Here is a 17,679-nt window from a genome sequence, read left to right as displayed (position 1 = left end):
GGCCACATAGTGGTCAAGATAACTTTAATAATATTCGCAGACAAGTACTCAGGAAATTACAGTAGTGGCAAAAATCCGTTTCGTCTCTCTCAATAACGTAGTCACACAACTGACACACACGCAAATAATTCATTTCATTTTGCACGCGCACAATTCACAAACGACGGACTTAAGAGTTTACGCCAACAGCGCGTACCACCACCTCCCCCTCTGCCACCACCCCAGCACCCGACCACCACCAATAACACAATGAATTTTCAATTTTCCAATTTCTGCACGCGCTGTTTGATGCATGTCTGGTGGCAGCCGCCCTTCACCTGCGGCACCGCTGTGCGTATGATTAATTTTATTTACTTAAACGTGAATGCTAACATCGCTGCTGCAGCTGCCGGCCCCCGAAATGCTTAGCGTGCCGCGACCTGTCTGCCCTGAGCTGAATACTAAGCGAGCTCTGTTGCTCCTGCCACATAGCCACACCGCCGCACAGCTCTACTGCCACGGTGCATCAAAGTGCATTTCAAGAGGCTGTCAGGCAATATCTTCTGCCTCGCAAATGAAGTCGTGCAACACATACAGACGAATAAGCGGAGCGAGAAGTCAAGTAAGGAGGCGTGGGGAAAGCCGACATTGAGTTACTTGCTCAGCGCTCTGATAGATTGGCACTCATCAGCGCCGCTGTTCTTAAAAAGGCAGGAACTGCATTTGCAGCAACATCTGACGAGTGGCCCACAACTAATTTTTTTCTTTCTCAAATGGAGCTAAAACTACAATATAAACACTTTTCCGAGACAGCAACTTTGGAAATGCCACATTTAGGTAATGTGAATCACATGAGTACACAAAGCTATCTAATGGGGAAATATTTATGATCTAATTTCTTTATTTAAGAACTAATAATCTCCAATTTGATTCGTCTTTTGACAAGCTAAATTAAAAATTTACATGTCAATTAAATTCCAATAATTATTAATTTATTAAATATGAGTAAGCACTTACAAATCACGTAAAAAAGCTAAAGTCGGGTGTCCCGACTTTGAAATACTCTGTACACATGTTTACAATAATTATAGAAATTAAAAACAATTAAGAACATAAAAAAAAATTAGATCGATTTTACCTCTTTTGGTATTCGAACTCACGTAAAGGGTGTATAATTGCACATATATAAAGCAATTGCCTCTATGTGAGTGTATGTATGTTTATGCTCGTATATTCGTGTCTGTGTAAGCATGTTCGCAGTCAACCAAAGCACCAGCATCAACAACAGCCGCGGGCAGCGCTTGAGCAGCGCCTGCCACGCCTCCTTCTGCCTGTTACATTTTCAGCTCCCGCAAACCTAATATACTCTTCTACATTTCATGTACAGAGTATAAAAATTTAAAATAACGTACATGTAGTCAACTTAGAGGAAATATGGAAATATAAATTAAATTAGTTTTTTTTTAGTAATTTGCACATTCATAAGCTTGATCTTATTCAAAGTATTTAGGGTTCCACTATTTTTGGGAATAATCTGTCACCCGACAAGCGTTCTCACAGTCAATATGTACAATATCGCAACGATCCTCGTAAGCACTCTTCGATTTTTACCTGCATGTTTATATATTGATAAAGTAACGACAACTGACCACAATACTTAGAAGCATTCATTGATATAAGGATTATGTCCTTCGAAGATTGGAGTCCCTGAAATTTCATTATATTCAGACTCTACTTGGTCAAGTTGGTCATCTTAAAGATATTCTGACCAAATAAAAAATTTTGTGTGTAACTATTACATACTTAGTTACATTATAATTAAATTTAAATAATTAAACAGCTAAAATTTGTAAAAGAAAATATATAAAGTATGTACTATACATGGGCTCTGTCATACCTCCTTTTCTTCATTAAATCAATCGGAATGTACATATACAAATGGTATATTGAAGTCGAATGAAATATTGAAGTCGTTTTATAAAAAGGAAAAGAGAAAGGAAAAGGCATTGTTGTTATTTATTATTAATTAATACGTCAACGACAGAGCATGCAACAATAATTGAAAATTTATACAGTCAAGATAAGAAAGTTTCAGAAATACTCTAGCAGCATTAATATAACACCTCCATTAGGGGAATTTTATTTACCATCCGGCCAACTATAGCCTGACTCACGGCCAGATATGGTCTGAAACGTTATTAAAGTTACTTAAGTTAGAAAGTGTAGTTTTATTGTCATGCTTTCTATAATTTACAAAGGATTAGATGTATAAGGATCATTAGAATCCTTGCATCAACGTTTAATGAATACAGTTGTGGAGATGTGAAGATTGAAGTTAATTTGGAGTCAAAATGTTCGCAAAGGTATTCTTCTTCCAATGGTACATTTTCAATAGTATAAGTGGCTAAATGGGGTATAGTTCGATGGAAGATCATAAACTTAAGCTCATATTAATTTAAGTGGAAGTGGTTAGCCAAGCATCATGATAAAAATACTTATTACTGATTATAAATCAGAGTTTGATAATGAGATTTCAGGGACGCCAATCTTATGTATTAGGGTCAGCTGTCGCTGCGATATCCATATGTAAAGTTCGATGAAGAAACTTGCAAGAATATCTCCAAAAGCAACGTTGTGATGATCCTCAGAAATGCTTGTCGGGTGACTTAGCTTTAACGGCACCTGCAACGACAACAGATGGTTAGATGATTTAAGTATAAGAAGAAATTAAATCGCACCTACACACATCAACGCAGTAGAGCTAAATTTACAGGTCAACGATGAGTATGTAGACTTACGTATTGAGGTCAAGCAACATTTTGAGCGGGCCCGGAGCAAATACAAGCACAATTATGGCAAGAAGAGCCTTACTAAACATGGATGGTTTCGTGCCCATTAATAGGACACATTTTTTTGCACTTCGCAAGATGCCAGTTCATTTATTGGACTCAACAAAATCAACAAAAAGTGAAACACAGCAGGTGCTTTGATATATCGAAAGCTAGAAACGACGTCGAATTCTGAATGTTAGGCATTAATAAGTCAATAAAACATATTTCAATATGATTTCTTTATAACTATTTCCATATTTCTTAGCCCTTGACTTTTTGAAATAAATGCAATGTTATATATGACTTTGGATCTTATTAATTTGATTTTGGATTTCATTTTGTACCCTATGGAAAGAAGGCACAGGTGCGCAATTCCTAAAAGCAGACAAAAGAGTCCACCATTTGTGTTGGATCGTTGCAAGGAAGCAAACTATTGTGTGCCTCCATTGTTGAATCATTCAAGTCGTCTAGTAGCTACCTATTATTGGAATCATATGTTTCAGGTAATTCTTGGGCGTCAACTTCTCTGTTGTAATGGAAACCTTCCAGAAACCGACCCGAGCAACACCAGGTTAGATTCGGCATTGCCAGAACTTTCGCTGGCGCTGGCAATTCCGTATAATATATAGTAGAGTCAACTATATAGCAGGAAATGAGAAAGCGACAAGTCCGTGAAGCGGATGTTCATAAATTTCATTTACAATAAGATTCAACGGCCGAGTAGCAACAATAATAACTATTGAAATGAATTTGGCATTTAGATAAGTTCCAAGAAACCTCATACGACGTTGGCAACAGCTACTTATATAGCTTATCACAAATCCAACCAAACTTAAACGTGACACGGCAGCAGTTTTTTGTTGCTTTTATGTCGATTTCTCAGTCCTTATTGGCTAGATTAGGACTGTTTACTTTGCGATAATTGTTTTTTAATAGCAATCTCGAGCAACATCAGTAATTGAAAGCAAAGCAACAAACAAGGTTTGCAGGAAATTGGGAGTACAGCAAAATATCGTAATATTAAGTTAATAATCCTAATCATGTTTTGTAAAGCTGTGTGAGTTTAAATTATTATTTCGCAGCAAAAATAACGTATTCGCGCCGATGTCATGCTTATTATTATTATTATTTTTACGAACTACACACAACGACGAGTACAGCAAATTGTTGTGCCGTAATAACAAAAGATTTTACGATTGCAATAACAAGAACTGCGCGCAATTAAACACGCTGTCATTTCCCGGATGCGAGTCCAGGCAAGGACAATGCACATAAAAGAAAGAAGCTAAGTTCAGCAATGAAACGCGAAATAAAAATAACAATTCGCCAATTGTGTGTGTGTGTGAGTGGTTGTAATACTTAATAAAACTTGGGCGTACCAAGTGTTGTTGTTGCTATTTTTGTTAATGCTTCTGCTATCTCTTGGCTAGTTATGAGCAACTATTGGCAGAAGCGCGTTCGAACTTTACGAGGGAGTGCGAAATTCAATTAAAGCGCATGTTCGTATTCCATATTAGTTACAATGGCCAATTCTAACGAGGCCCATAAACAATAATATTGAATCGCATCGATGGTGGTGGTCGATGGACCGCAAATGCGGCTCCGGGGCGGTATCAATGCCAGTGGCAGTGGCAGTGGCAATGGCAATGGCACTGCCAATGCTTATCGATAACTCCTCATGTAAATGTCGGCAAAATAGTTGCCATATGATTTATGCCACAGAGAATTGTAGAAGCGCTTGTGCTGCACATCAGTTGCCCTTTACGGCAGCCATGTGGGCGTTTTATGGTCAAAAGCTTGTGCGTCACTTTTATCGTTAGCCGCACATATCTGTAACTACGAGTATGTACTATTATCCGTGGGCATGCGTACTATATAGATTACACGCTGATTATGAGTTCTTATCAAAGCACAAGAATTTTAATTGAATGCGAGTCCGTTGCAGTGTTTGCCGCCAAACAGCGGTCGCATGAAAATTAATTAAACACAAATTTAATGAACTGCTGCAAATGTCCCTGCATCTAATTGTGAGCGTCATAAAAATTTGATTAGCTGCAAGAACAAAGGCACTCACTGGGAACAGCAAGTAGCAAGCAGTCATAACACCATCAGGAACAACCAAACTTGACGGGCTGTTACACATAAAGTACAGAAGCAGATCCAACCTCGACTAGAGAAGTAGCAGAAGCAACAACTTCCCTGGCAGCATAAATTGAAATTTTCGCCTTGTTGCACAGAGAAACAAAACGAACCAGCCCGCCTGCCAGCCAGCTTTCTTGTCTACTATACTTCGTATTTGTGTGCAACGAATGAAAATGCTAACTAATTAAATTTGTACTTGCACAAACATTTGAAGCAGGACCAGCGAGGTCTGTCTGTCCTGTTCCCGCCCGCCCTTTCCCTATACGGCCAACTGCATGTAATTGCCATGTTGACTTAACGTAAAGACCAGTATAGTATACGAGTAGTACTCGTATAGAGTACTATAGTTTTTCCCCTGTAGGAAATGCAATACATTTTTAACAGCCCCCACAATATTCCCCAATAGAATTTAAAATAAAAAGTACGTTCACAATCACATGATTTTATTTGAGGCTTATAAATTTTGAGCATATCTCTCTTTTCAGTTATATTAATGGATTTATAAACGAGCTAAATATTATATTCGCACAATCTACTATTAAAATGGACGTGGCAGCTTGGTCTTGTCTTGTTGTACTGATAATACATATATATGTTCATACTTGTATGTACATAAGTAATAATACCTTTACTCAGCCGTCCTTCCTTCTGGGTATTACAAACAAAATAAAGAGTATACACATAAATAATACATATTATTAATTCACACAGAGGTTAAGGATCTACGATATATTCGTACTGACGTGCTAAATAATAAAATAAAAAAACATTCTCAATTTTCATTCCGCAATTTAAGTTTTGGAATAGTAAAAATCTTTTGAGGAGATATGAAGATTTTTTAAAAACGCGTTGTTAGAGTTAAACGGCTTTTAAACCAAATATCTATTTTTAATTGCTTTATTCACTTTAGCTTATTATATAAGGTACTTACAATTGAGATTAAGATATTCTACTTATATATTATAGAAAATATACAGCTGTCAATGTAAAGTGGGAAAAAATTTTACAAAAGCAATCCATTAGGTAATTTATATCTATTTTTTACAATCATACATATTTTATATTTAGATCATAGAATAAGACCAAATAGAATAAATTTCCAACAAAAGGTTTTTACAGCTTTGCAAAACCAACTTAACTAGTATACCCTTCTGCTCATAAAAAGGTATAAAATATGTTAGCTAACAATGTCTTCTAATAATGAAAAATGTACTTATTACAACATAAATGTATATACAAGATATACGTAGAATGCTGCAGTCGAGCATGAGGACATGTCTGGAGTAAAATCGATTCGCCAACATCGTTTCTTAGAATTCACCAATTTGGATAAAATTTTAAATAACGAAAGATAATATATTAATTCTATTATACATTTATTATGTATGCAAAATTTAATGAATATAGCTTTAGAATTTTGGTCAGATTTGTCAAAATCTATTTATCGTATGACGAGACATTCCTATTACAAAATATAATAATATAATACTATATATAATATGTATACTTACCCTTTTTACACTTCGGGTACAAAGTATAATAACATAGACAAACCGATAAACAATTTTAACGTAACAAAATTAATGAAACTGGCTACTTGAATCCCACAAAAGAGTGCAACTGCTCTATAAAATGAACTTTTTTCCAAATTCTACAAAATAAGTTTTCCAGAATAAATATGTAGAAGCATTTCTAAAGTAATACTGCAACAAACTACTGGACAAAAATGAAAAACAAGCAAAATAATAATAAGCCTCCATAAACACAAAAGTTGTCTCCCGCAGCTATTTTATGAACTTTAAGTTAGAAACGCCGAGAAAAAATGAAAGTAAATGTTCCAAATGAAATGAACGAGGCAAAAAAGTGAGCATTTATGGCCAGTTGTTGTAGGAGGCAACAAAAACCGCAACATGAAATGAAGTCAACAACGTCAACGGTCGCCATCAAAGCAACTGAATGAGGCAGGCTGCAGTATACAAGTAGTTTTCCGACTATGCTTTTAAAAGTTCGCCAAGTTATGCTTTTGTAAAAATTTGGTTGGCTTATGCAAAATGTATGAAAGGAGACCAACAACAAACGTTAGTTGAGCAGCTTACTTGTAAAAATGTTGCTTCGTTGTTATGTGATGTCAACTTATTGCTGTAACTTTTTTGGCGACTAAATACGTGAATATTTTTCGACGAATATTAAATTTCTTGGCAATAAAGCAGCCAATTCGCACAACTATTGTGGTATATCAAGCACTAGGAGAGTGCGTACGTAACAGTTTCCAATATTCAGTAAAAATACAATAAAAACCATTTAAGCCGTTCAGAGCTAAGGAAGTATGCAGTGCAAGCAAATGGCAAGGAACACATTGCTATTTCGAATATTGGAAAACTTGTTAAAATGAAAAAGCTGAAGAAAAAAAGCCAAAAATATCAGATTGCACCACACAGCCACACTCACCGAATTGTATTAAACCGAGCTGCAAAGCCGACTGAAAACAATAGCTGCATTTTACAACGGACAAAGCCGGCAGCGTTCATGTCGATATCGTCCAATGTAAACAGGAAAAATTTAAGTTTGCTGGAATAAAACAAGAACCTGCCAATTCTTAGATGAGGGCGTGCATGGGATTGCCACGAATATCGGCACAATAAACAAACCAACAATGACACAAGTTGGGCATGCCAGCACACACACCCATTTGGGTATACGAGTATACCCAATTAAATCGCTTACTCTTTGTTGAATCACAAAGCATGTTCAAAATGCTGTCAAATGTCTTGAATATGGATGGGCGTGGTTTAACGTTTTTGTGGTGATACCATCGATGATTTTTGAGGGAAAGTTTTATTATCATTTGTTGGTCTTCAGTAAACTTTTAGGTCTTACAAAGATTCTCTCTTATCGATTAATTATAATTATTTACATTTGATAATTGACAAATTCAACGTTTTCAATTTTGAACGTTTCTTTCAATTTATAACATGTTAGTCAAACTCATTGTTTTGCCACCGACTTTTCATCAAGCAAATTGATGTCGCAGTACATAATATAAAGGAGTAAATGGAGAAATTGGGGAGAAGTACGCTTATATCGTCACGTACCATTGTACCACTGTACCATTGTGGCTTTATTGACTACCGTAACAAATGCCATCGCGCCACCCATTGGGCCTACGCTAATATCACGATTGACTTATCTTCTACTTTATTTATAAACACTCCAAACAACACACGTGTGAGCACTAACACTTTAAACAATCAGCGTTCGTCATTCCGTAGTGTGCTATATATTTTGATGTCTAGCCACTCTTGATTAAAAACAATAGAAAAACAACGATTACGTTCGATACAAATAAATAAATAAATACAAATAATATCAAAATCTCAAATATTGATCATTTTACAAAGACGTTGGAGCCATAAAGCTTAAATGTATAATATAAACAAATATATACATAATTAATTATCTTTTCTACTCCCAGAGTTCTAGCACTAAAATAAATGTTTTATTTTACTAATCATGTGGAAACAAATAATGTTATTATCTTCTGTACAAAAAATGTATAAGATAAATGTATATATTAGGTTTGCGGGAGATGAAAAATGTAACAAGCAGAAGGAGGCTTGGCAGACCGTACAGAGTATATACATATATATATTCTTGATCAGAATAACAGGGCGAGTCATCTACTCTGTCTGTCTACAGAAGCTAGAGACATCAACTTTTGCAGACAAATGCCTTATATACGTACGCTGCGCAAGTTTGTTTTATTTATTTGATTTACACCCCCACCCATCTATTGATCCCCTTCCCATCACAACTATGAACTGTTTTAAAACAAACAAACAAAAACAAAAAATGAGACCGGAACTCGCCATAAACCGGATGGGACCGCAAATCCCTCAAATCAAATGGTCATAGACTTGACCGTCACAAGAATGGGAACTCCCATACCATTGCCGTCAGTGCAGGTGGAGCAAAGCCAAAATGCTCATCGGGTGTGTCCTTTTCTGCGAAGCAGCTTAGCCAAGCTGCCAAGCCAGACATCACCAGACAACCAGGCAGAGAGGATGGTCTTATCCCAAGGTACAGATGGACAGGAATCAACAATGAACTAATATATAATATATATACATACTAGCAGGTATTGCCCGTCTTAACCCGGCTCAATATAATGCTTCAAATTGTATTTATTTTATGTGTGGGTGCATTACTACCCATATATTTTCACCTTATTAATTACCAGTAAGAAGGCATTTTAGGTATTTAAATGAACATTTTCTGTTCCTGACAAAAAATTGTTCAGTAGTCCGTTCAGTAGTCCGTTCTTGCCAAAATATTTCGTTAAACGTACACACACATGACCACTGTAACTAATATTTTTTTAAGCTCGTTTACCCCCCTTTGGAGCTCGAATTTTCCAAAAGCCTTTCTTAGTGCGCACTTACAATGTGATGGATACTATGAAAGGATACTTGAGTTCAAATTTCAGCTTCCTAGCTTTTACCGTTTGGGTTGTGCGTTGATTGCCAATCAGTCAGTCAGTCAGTCAGGAAAAACTGCTTTATATATACAGATTACACGTATTAGTATATATCTAAATACTTGCAACAAATAAATACATAAATAAATAAATACAAAGTTTTACAATTACGATTGAAAACTACAAACTAAATCAATTATATTTTGGCAATCGGTATTTTTATAAATATTATGTATATGAATACATAAAACTATCTTCTTTTTCGTAAAAGAGGAAAGCAAAAAATATATGTTTCTCAATTGCTTATTGGACATTCGAAAATGAGCATTTACTGTTAATCGAGATCGGAATGATCTCTTTGAAAATCTTTTAAAACAAAGGAAATTGAATATTTTTTCTATTGTTTTGTCACTTCTATGTGGAAATGCCCACATAAACATCTAAACAGAAATTCTTCACTAGCTTTAATCAAAATTACAGTAAGACCCATCCTTTTATTACATCAACTTGCGCGTTCAGAAGTAGTCTTTGATCTGAATGAAGCTACATAAATATCAAAACAGAACTAATGTTTGCATTACAATTTTATCATTATTTTGCAGATGCATTATTTAAGCGAGGAAAAGGCCCCAACATTTGAACTGTGATAGGAGCGACAAATATTAGAAGGGAATAAATTATGCAAAAATTAACTACACATTTGAGTGCAAATCGAAATGATGCCCAAAATTAAGGTCACGGTGGCACAAATTGATTCAATTCTCTATGGCCACTTTACGTCGAAGTTTCGATCGTTGTTGGTGTCGACGTCGCGTCGACGTCGCGTCGTCGTCGTCGTTGTCATCGTTGACGTTTGCGCTGCACGGTTGTTTTGATATGCCAGCCAACGTACATGATACGCTCATAAATCAAGCCGAAATTCAAATGTTATCAGCATACAGTGTGGGAAATTCCAATGTAGCAAACGACGTAACGCCAAATAGTTGCCCATGTGTGGGTGCCCATGAGTGCGAGCGTGTGTGTGCGCCTGTGTATTAGAGATAAACAAGCAGCTGCTACTCAGTGAGTTAGTGCCACTGCAGTGAACTGGCAAAGCATGTTGTACACGTACACACGTATCTACATACTATAGAAAGATAGTATGCATGCATATGTATATGATGTATTGCTAGTGTCTGTGTGGGTAGCTGGCAAAAACATTAATGAAATTTCTTGCCGTGCCCTTTTTACACGTTTTCCTCTATCTCCATATATAGTAGACTCACTCACACACACACACACACACACACACACACCTATAATCACTAACACAATCACAGATGTGTTCTCTATCACTTTTTACAATTCCTGACATGTCCAACACTACACCAGCTGCAAAATCTTAGCAACAGCTTCAAAATCAAATTGGCAAAGAGAGAGTGAGTGAGGATAACTAATAAAGAGGGGAGCGTTAAAGAGCGCTGAAGAGCGTTGAAGAGCGCCGTGTAAGCGGTACATTAGTTTAATTATTGCAATTAAATAATTGCGGCGTCAATGTGGCTAAGTTGACAACAACAACAGCTTTACTGTGCCAACAAAAATTGCTCTTATTGCCATAGCGGCACCTTTAGCCAATGGCAAGTGTCGCTTTCTATGTATAGGTATAGCGTTAGCTTTATGTATCTAACAATAGAGGCTTCAGGTTATATAGATATCACTGCATACTTTGAGGGCGCCCGTTATAAATGGCTCCGTGCTGCGGTTTCTGTATTCATTTCGGAAAAGGAGTCAATTCGCAATTCGTGCGCGCTGGCCCTAAAAGCACAATTTCGGATAAATAAAATTAACACCACAAATATATTAATTTAAAAATCTGTTGCGTTGCATTTGGGTGGAATTGAAAACTAAACACGCTATAAAACTATTATAATTATCATTTCTAAGCAAAAAGTGGCGCTTGTATTTAAAAGAATCGAACCACTTGTGTCCAGTGTTAATTTTATCGCCAATCGCCATGTTCACCAGAATATTGGTAAGTCGGCAACACTAAATATAACATCATAAGCTTCAACACACGTACAAATTTGGCAATGTTAAAAGAATTTTCAATTTTCGAACGAGATGACCTGCAGAGCATGCACATCAATAAAGGATATTGGATAGTCACATCACTCCATCACCAGCCAGAGTTTGACAGGTCGGCGCCTTTTCAAAAGCTCAAAAACAAATTGCTTCCAGTTATGGCTAAGGCAGTAAATGCTAATTGCATAATCATGACGTGATAAATGCGATTTTCTGACATCAATCACATGTGCCTTCAAAATTGTTGGTTATATGCAGCTTTTGCTATTTGTGCATAATTAGGAAATCAATGAGTTTACTTTCAGTCCTAGCTTGTGAAATCGTTTTTCATTATGTAATGTTATGGAAATAATCCTTAAAGTGAGCTTTTATTTAAAGCATGCACATCATATACAAAAAACATACAAGTAATAATACTTTTCTTTCATCATGAATTTTTAAATTTTATTAAAGAACGCATTTCTTAAACGCTTTAAAAAATATCAAGCTAAAAGAGATAATCGTTTTTAATAGTTATATTATATACATAAATCCCAAAGTCTTTAACAGCTCCACAAACATTGGATACGCCTATACCTCTCTCATAGACACATATTTTAAGCAGTCTATGCTTACAAAGTGGCTGCAAACTTTATTATTATGGCAACGAAAAAGTTGCAATATGTAGCAATTTGTTAACCACAATAAACAAACAATAACAAACAAAAACCAAACATTACAGAAAAGGATATTCCTTCTACGAATGCAAAACAGTTTTAATTATTTTGAGGGAAATGCACAATTTAAACTTAAACATAGCATACATTTCTGCGCAATGCAAAGATGCATTGAATGAAAGTTTGGAAGAAAGTAGATAAAGGCATAGAAGCCCAAATATGAACATACGCTAACATACGCGAGCTCTAATTTTATTAATGCCGTTAGTTTGCTTCAATTGTAAGACCAACCGCTACAAATGCCAAACGAATTATTGGTTAGTCGAGCACACAAGTACACAAAACACATGCCTCACAGACACAGGCGTAGGCACAGAACTAGACACACAAATGCTCAGACTGCAGAAAATGGTTAGAAAATTGCAAATTAACAAAAACCAACACTCAAAAGTGCTGGAAGAAATTTAGCAGAAAACCCAGAAAGGGGGAAAAACAGCAACCGATCACATTGCTTGGGCAAAGGCATGACCATGTGCTCGGACGTGCGTGTGCATGTTTGTTGCTGGTGTTTTTGTTGTTGGCGCTGCTGTTGCACATCAATGCTAACTATGTACGTCGCTCAGTTGAAAATGCGAATTAGTGTAGCCACTCGACAGTTTGTACAACAAGCTAGAAAGCAGGGGCAAAAAGTGAGCACAATACCAACCAAATCAGAGCGAAAGCGTTGCGGCAGTAGCAGTGGGAGAAGCACCAACAAAAAGTTGAAAGCGGGCAAAAAGTGTTGAATTTCTTTCAAGTGCAACAAGAAACGGTTCTCGTAGCATTTTTTGTTATTTGTTTCGCCTTTTTTATCATTGTTTTTGCCGCCTACAAGCTCCTTCCGTTGCATGTTTAACGTGTCACTCGCTTGGGACGACAACGATGATGACAACCAGACAACCGGAGTCCGCGCCGGCTCCGGCGTCGACGTTGGTGTCCAAAATATAAAAGCCTTGCGCAAAAATATGCAAATTAGACATCAAAAATGCTTTAATGAAAATTCCGCTTGCAGCTAAAGGCAAGAAAAAATGCTCATTTTGACACCATGCCACATTATGCCGTTTTTATTCTTGTGACACTTTTCCCACTACACTTTCACATTTCGCTTTTTGCATGTGAATACCAATTGTTTTTTCTACGAGTGCGCACACCGCTTGCACGAATTGCTTTATAGCAACAACAAAAACAACGACAGCGGCAGATGATGAAAACAATTAGCCAAAATTTAAATTTTAATGAATGCTAGGATGAGAGTGCATACAATATTTTATACTCAACACTGTTGCCAACATTTGTTGCACACAATTGCGCACCAATTAAGCTTGACAACCGCAGCACGACACCGCACGACGCAACAAAAAATAAGCAAAGCAAAAATTCAAATATTGCGCATAAAGCGCAGTAATCGGTCGTCATATACTCGTATGTATGTATATATTTTATATGCGCTTACAAACTCAAACATTTACCCTGCAAACATAGTCCAGAGTTCGCCATTTTTGAAGGGTTTTGAATGCTGGATTCTCCTACATTACATTAAGCACGCAATCAAGAGCAATTGATTTGCCTTCCTTTCATTTATGACTACCGCACCACTCTAACTATAACTACTATAATTTTTTAAAGTCGCAATTTTTTGTGGTTTTCGATGGTTTCCATTTATAAAAGATGCCCTTACCAATCCAAAAAAAATTAAATCATTCCAATACAACCGTTAAGTTTCACTTCAATCGCGTGTCGCCCTAACTCAAAAATTTCTTTTAATATTTCCAAAATTTTTTACTTTCTTACAGTCTTTCTAGGAACACTAAGTAAGATTCTCCTATTCATCGTAAAGTAGTTTATCGTCTAAGTTGATATTCTACATTGGCAATACGAAACCTAAAACATGATTTATGATTTAATATTTGTATAACTTGGCTGTATTCTTTACTAAACTCTAAATAATATAAAAACCTAAATAAACGTCAATAAATATTCATTCTATTTTCTTCTGCAAGAGAAAATGTTCGCTGGATAGATGACTGTGAAGATACAAACATTCATAGATACGTAGTGACCAGCTGCATGTAATTGCTATGCTAAACGACAACCACAAAAATTGTTATCGGAATATATTCTAAAAGCTTGACCATTGACTTCAAAGCGCACAAATTGCGAACAAGTGACATATAAAAAAGGAACGGCTTTCCTTTATTCTTGTGCATTTGGTGAAATGGCCACGCAGATTACCGATTTTAGTATTTGAACTGAAAAATGTCAATAAATTCGTAAAGGTCCATTAGCACTTCAGGCCTTTATTCGAGTATGACCAAAGTTATATTTTAAAGTTTTAGTATTTGATTGCATATTCTGACGGGAAAGATATCCCGGAATGCGCATCATCAGTGAGTGTATTCAGAAAGTGCATAAACAAAAGAGGAAACACAACCCTCCTCTACACCACACAATGAAATAAATTTTTCAATTAAAAGTTGCACTCCTTCGAAAACATTTGTCACCGCAAATAAACGTAAATTAAGTTTATTTTGCATTTCGTTACATTTTTTCTCTGGCTTGTTTCTTTGCTTTTCATTTTGCTTGTCTTGCCGGTTTGTTAGCAGTCCTTATACACACACACACATAGATTCGCGCATATCTATGTATGTGTGCATGTCCGTACGTACGTATGTAGGTATGTTTTGTTGTTATTTTCTATTTGTATTTTGTTGCGCCAAATGGCTAAATAGGAAACACGAGAGAGGATGCCAAGTAGGAAAACAAGCGCTGCTTCCGTTGAAACTGTAACTCGCATTTCATGTTGTTTTAATTACTTTCTGATTTATTTAGCGGGCCAACAATGACGCGAACTCATACACACACTCCATTTGTGTTTATGTTTTGTAGCACTGTTTATGTTTGTGTTTTGCTGGCTACTGCAGTTTCCTATTCAGCGTCCCAGATTGCACGTTGCTGTGCTTAATTATTTGCATTGTCACCTGAGCGCTTATTTTCCCCCTCAGTCCGCTCCCGATTCACAAAATGCATTACTAAACAAAACCAAATGACATAAATGTTAAGCATGGTGCTGCATAAAATTCAACTAATTTAATCTGAAATCTAAATGGGCTGGTGCCCAGACACATATTTGAAATGCAAAATCACAGGCAAAGAGCCAAATAATATTTACATTATTTAAGTGCAACATCAGAGCTAAAAAGCAACAACAGCCGCCGCTATATAAGTGCCTTTGTTTTGCGTGATGCGCTCTTGCATAGCGTATGGCAAATAGTTTTTGGTTTCACACCATTTTCCAAACAAGTCAACATTTTCCATGGGGAATTGGAAATGCTAAACACTTCTGTTTGACTAGTGAAAAGAAGTGGATCCCAGGAAAACAACCATTATTTAATTCAAATGGAATAAAATATCAATTAAAATGCAACAGAGCGAAACCAATTTGCCAAATAATATAATACATTTCATTCAAACGTGTGTATGATGTCGAATTCCGAGAGTAATCATAAAACAAAAATTGTATTTACATATAATCCGAAGACAAAACAACATTGGAAAGCTAGTGTTGAGCGGGCCAACAATTTTTTTTAAATTAATGAAATAATATTAAAATTATCAACACATACAGACATACCTCTGTTTAGGTACATTACTGTCTGTATCTATGCAATGAAATCCTTTCATTCAAAAGGACCAACATCCGTAGAGAAAGACAGGCGCTATATCTACTGGTATTGTCACCTGATTAAAATACTTTTTAAATATTTACTTTTTGTCGTCTGCCGTCCCTCCTTCTGCGTGTTACATATTTACATTCGCACGAAACCAATATGCCCTAATACATACATTTACAAAGTATAACAAAAGAATTAGAGAATTTTTCTTTCTTTGTTGCATGAAATAATGTTCTGGAATGCATGCCGAAGAACAACTGTGTTGTTATCGAAATATACAACAATAGTAGGGATTACTCGTATGAATAATTTCCGAATAATTGATGAACAGCATCAAGCCCAACCCATTGTTAAATTTGTTGAGCTATTGAAAAATTGAACCGCAGTGTTTCTGTTACCAACCATTAGATATTCAAAAATGGACATCAGTCATTGCTAAGTTTTCATATGCAGCAAATCTATTGTTAATTAACATTTAGGTCGGTAGCTAAGCAACCGTCTATCCAATTAAAATGTGAGCTCAACATTTGCATAAGCTCGAAAAAGTTTATGTGCTGGCGGATTAGAAAATACTGCTCGCTCTGCTACCGTTACATTAATTGTGTCGGTCGAACAAACTCAAAAATTGCAAACTGCACATTGCGTGGCTGTCTCCAAAATTAATTGGAATTCTAAATTCTGCATACAAAATACATTTAATTGCATACTTTTCGGCGTTGCAATTAACTGCAGCAAATTTCTGCCACACACAAAGAGACATACTACTTGTATACGAGTACATACATGCATATGTGCGTATTACATTTTTGCTGTGTGGCGGTGGTGATGGCGATGGTCTCTATGGGAAATAGCACAAACGAATTGTGGAATGCAAATTGCACTAAATATTTAGCTGTTGCCTCGCCTCGTGACAATTACAAAACTAATGTCATTTAATTAAGTTAACACGTGCCACAATTAAATCCTCAACGCTAATTGATGAACGTGCGAAGCGTGTGCAGCAAGTTTTGAAAGGCAGACAAAAATTCACACACTCAGTACATACATATGTATCTGTGCGTGTGAGTGTGAGTGTACGCCTATGTTTGTATGAGTGCGTACATCCGGTGATGCATTCAAAAAACTCACGTAGTCAGCCATCAACAAAATAAAGGAATGAAGGTATGCCCGCGCGTGGGTATGTGTGTGTGTATGAGCGTAGAAACAGAAATCGTGTTGGGAAATCATAAACACTTTTTGCCCTTCTGTTATATAGTACACCAAGTATCCTTTTTGGAACTAAGCAAACACTCACACACAATAAATACACGATTTTGCTTACGCGATGCCCATGTCCATTTTATTTTTTGTTTTGTTTTGTTTTGTTGTAATTCGGGCATCCTTTTTCACTTGCTTGCCCGGCATTAGCGTAGATTGTTGTTGTTGCTTTCACTGCAGATTTGGCACGTTTGCGCTTGGCCGGACGTTGGCGCCACCTTTTTGTCCAAGTGGGCGTGTCCGGCCCGAAAGTTAGTGGCGGCATTTATTTTGGCAGCAAGCACAAAAATTCGAAAATTATTTAGCAAATTAACACGCTGACAAGTTAACAACAAGTATTGAAGTGGACGTGAATGTGGACGAGGCCCAGCTAAATTATGTGACCTGACTGCCATATGTATGTGTGTGAGTGCCTTTGCGTTTTTGGCCTTGTTTACTTCGCTGTCATTGTGTATATTTATGTATTTCATGCATTTCAGCTAATAAACGCCGTCCTACACGGACAGCATTTAAATAGAGCCCACAGCAATTTAGCAAACCTACACAGGTAAACAATGTGTTCATGATTG

Source organism: Scaptodrosophila lebanonensis, unplaced genomic scaffold (assembly GCF_003285725.1).
Source record: "Scaptodrosophila lebanonensis strain 11010-0011.00,11010-0021.00 unplaced genomic scaffold, SlebRS2 tig00000001-arrow-pilon, whole genome shotgun sequence".
NCBI lineage: Eukaryota > Metazoa > Arthropoda > Insecta > Diptera > Drosophilidae > Scaptodrosophila > Scaptodrosophila lebanonensis.
Note: the sequence above shows the minus strand (reverse complement) of the source record.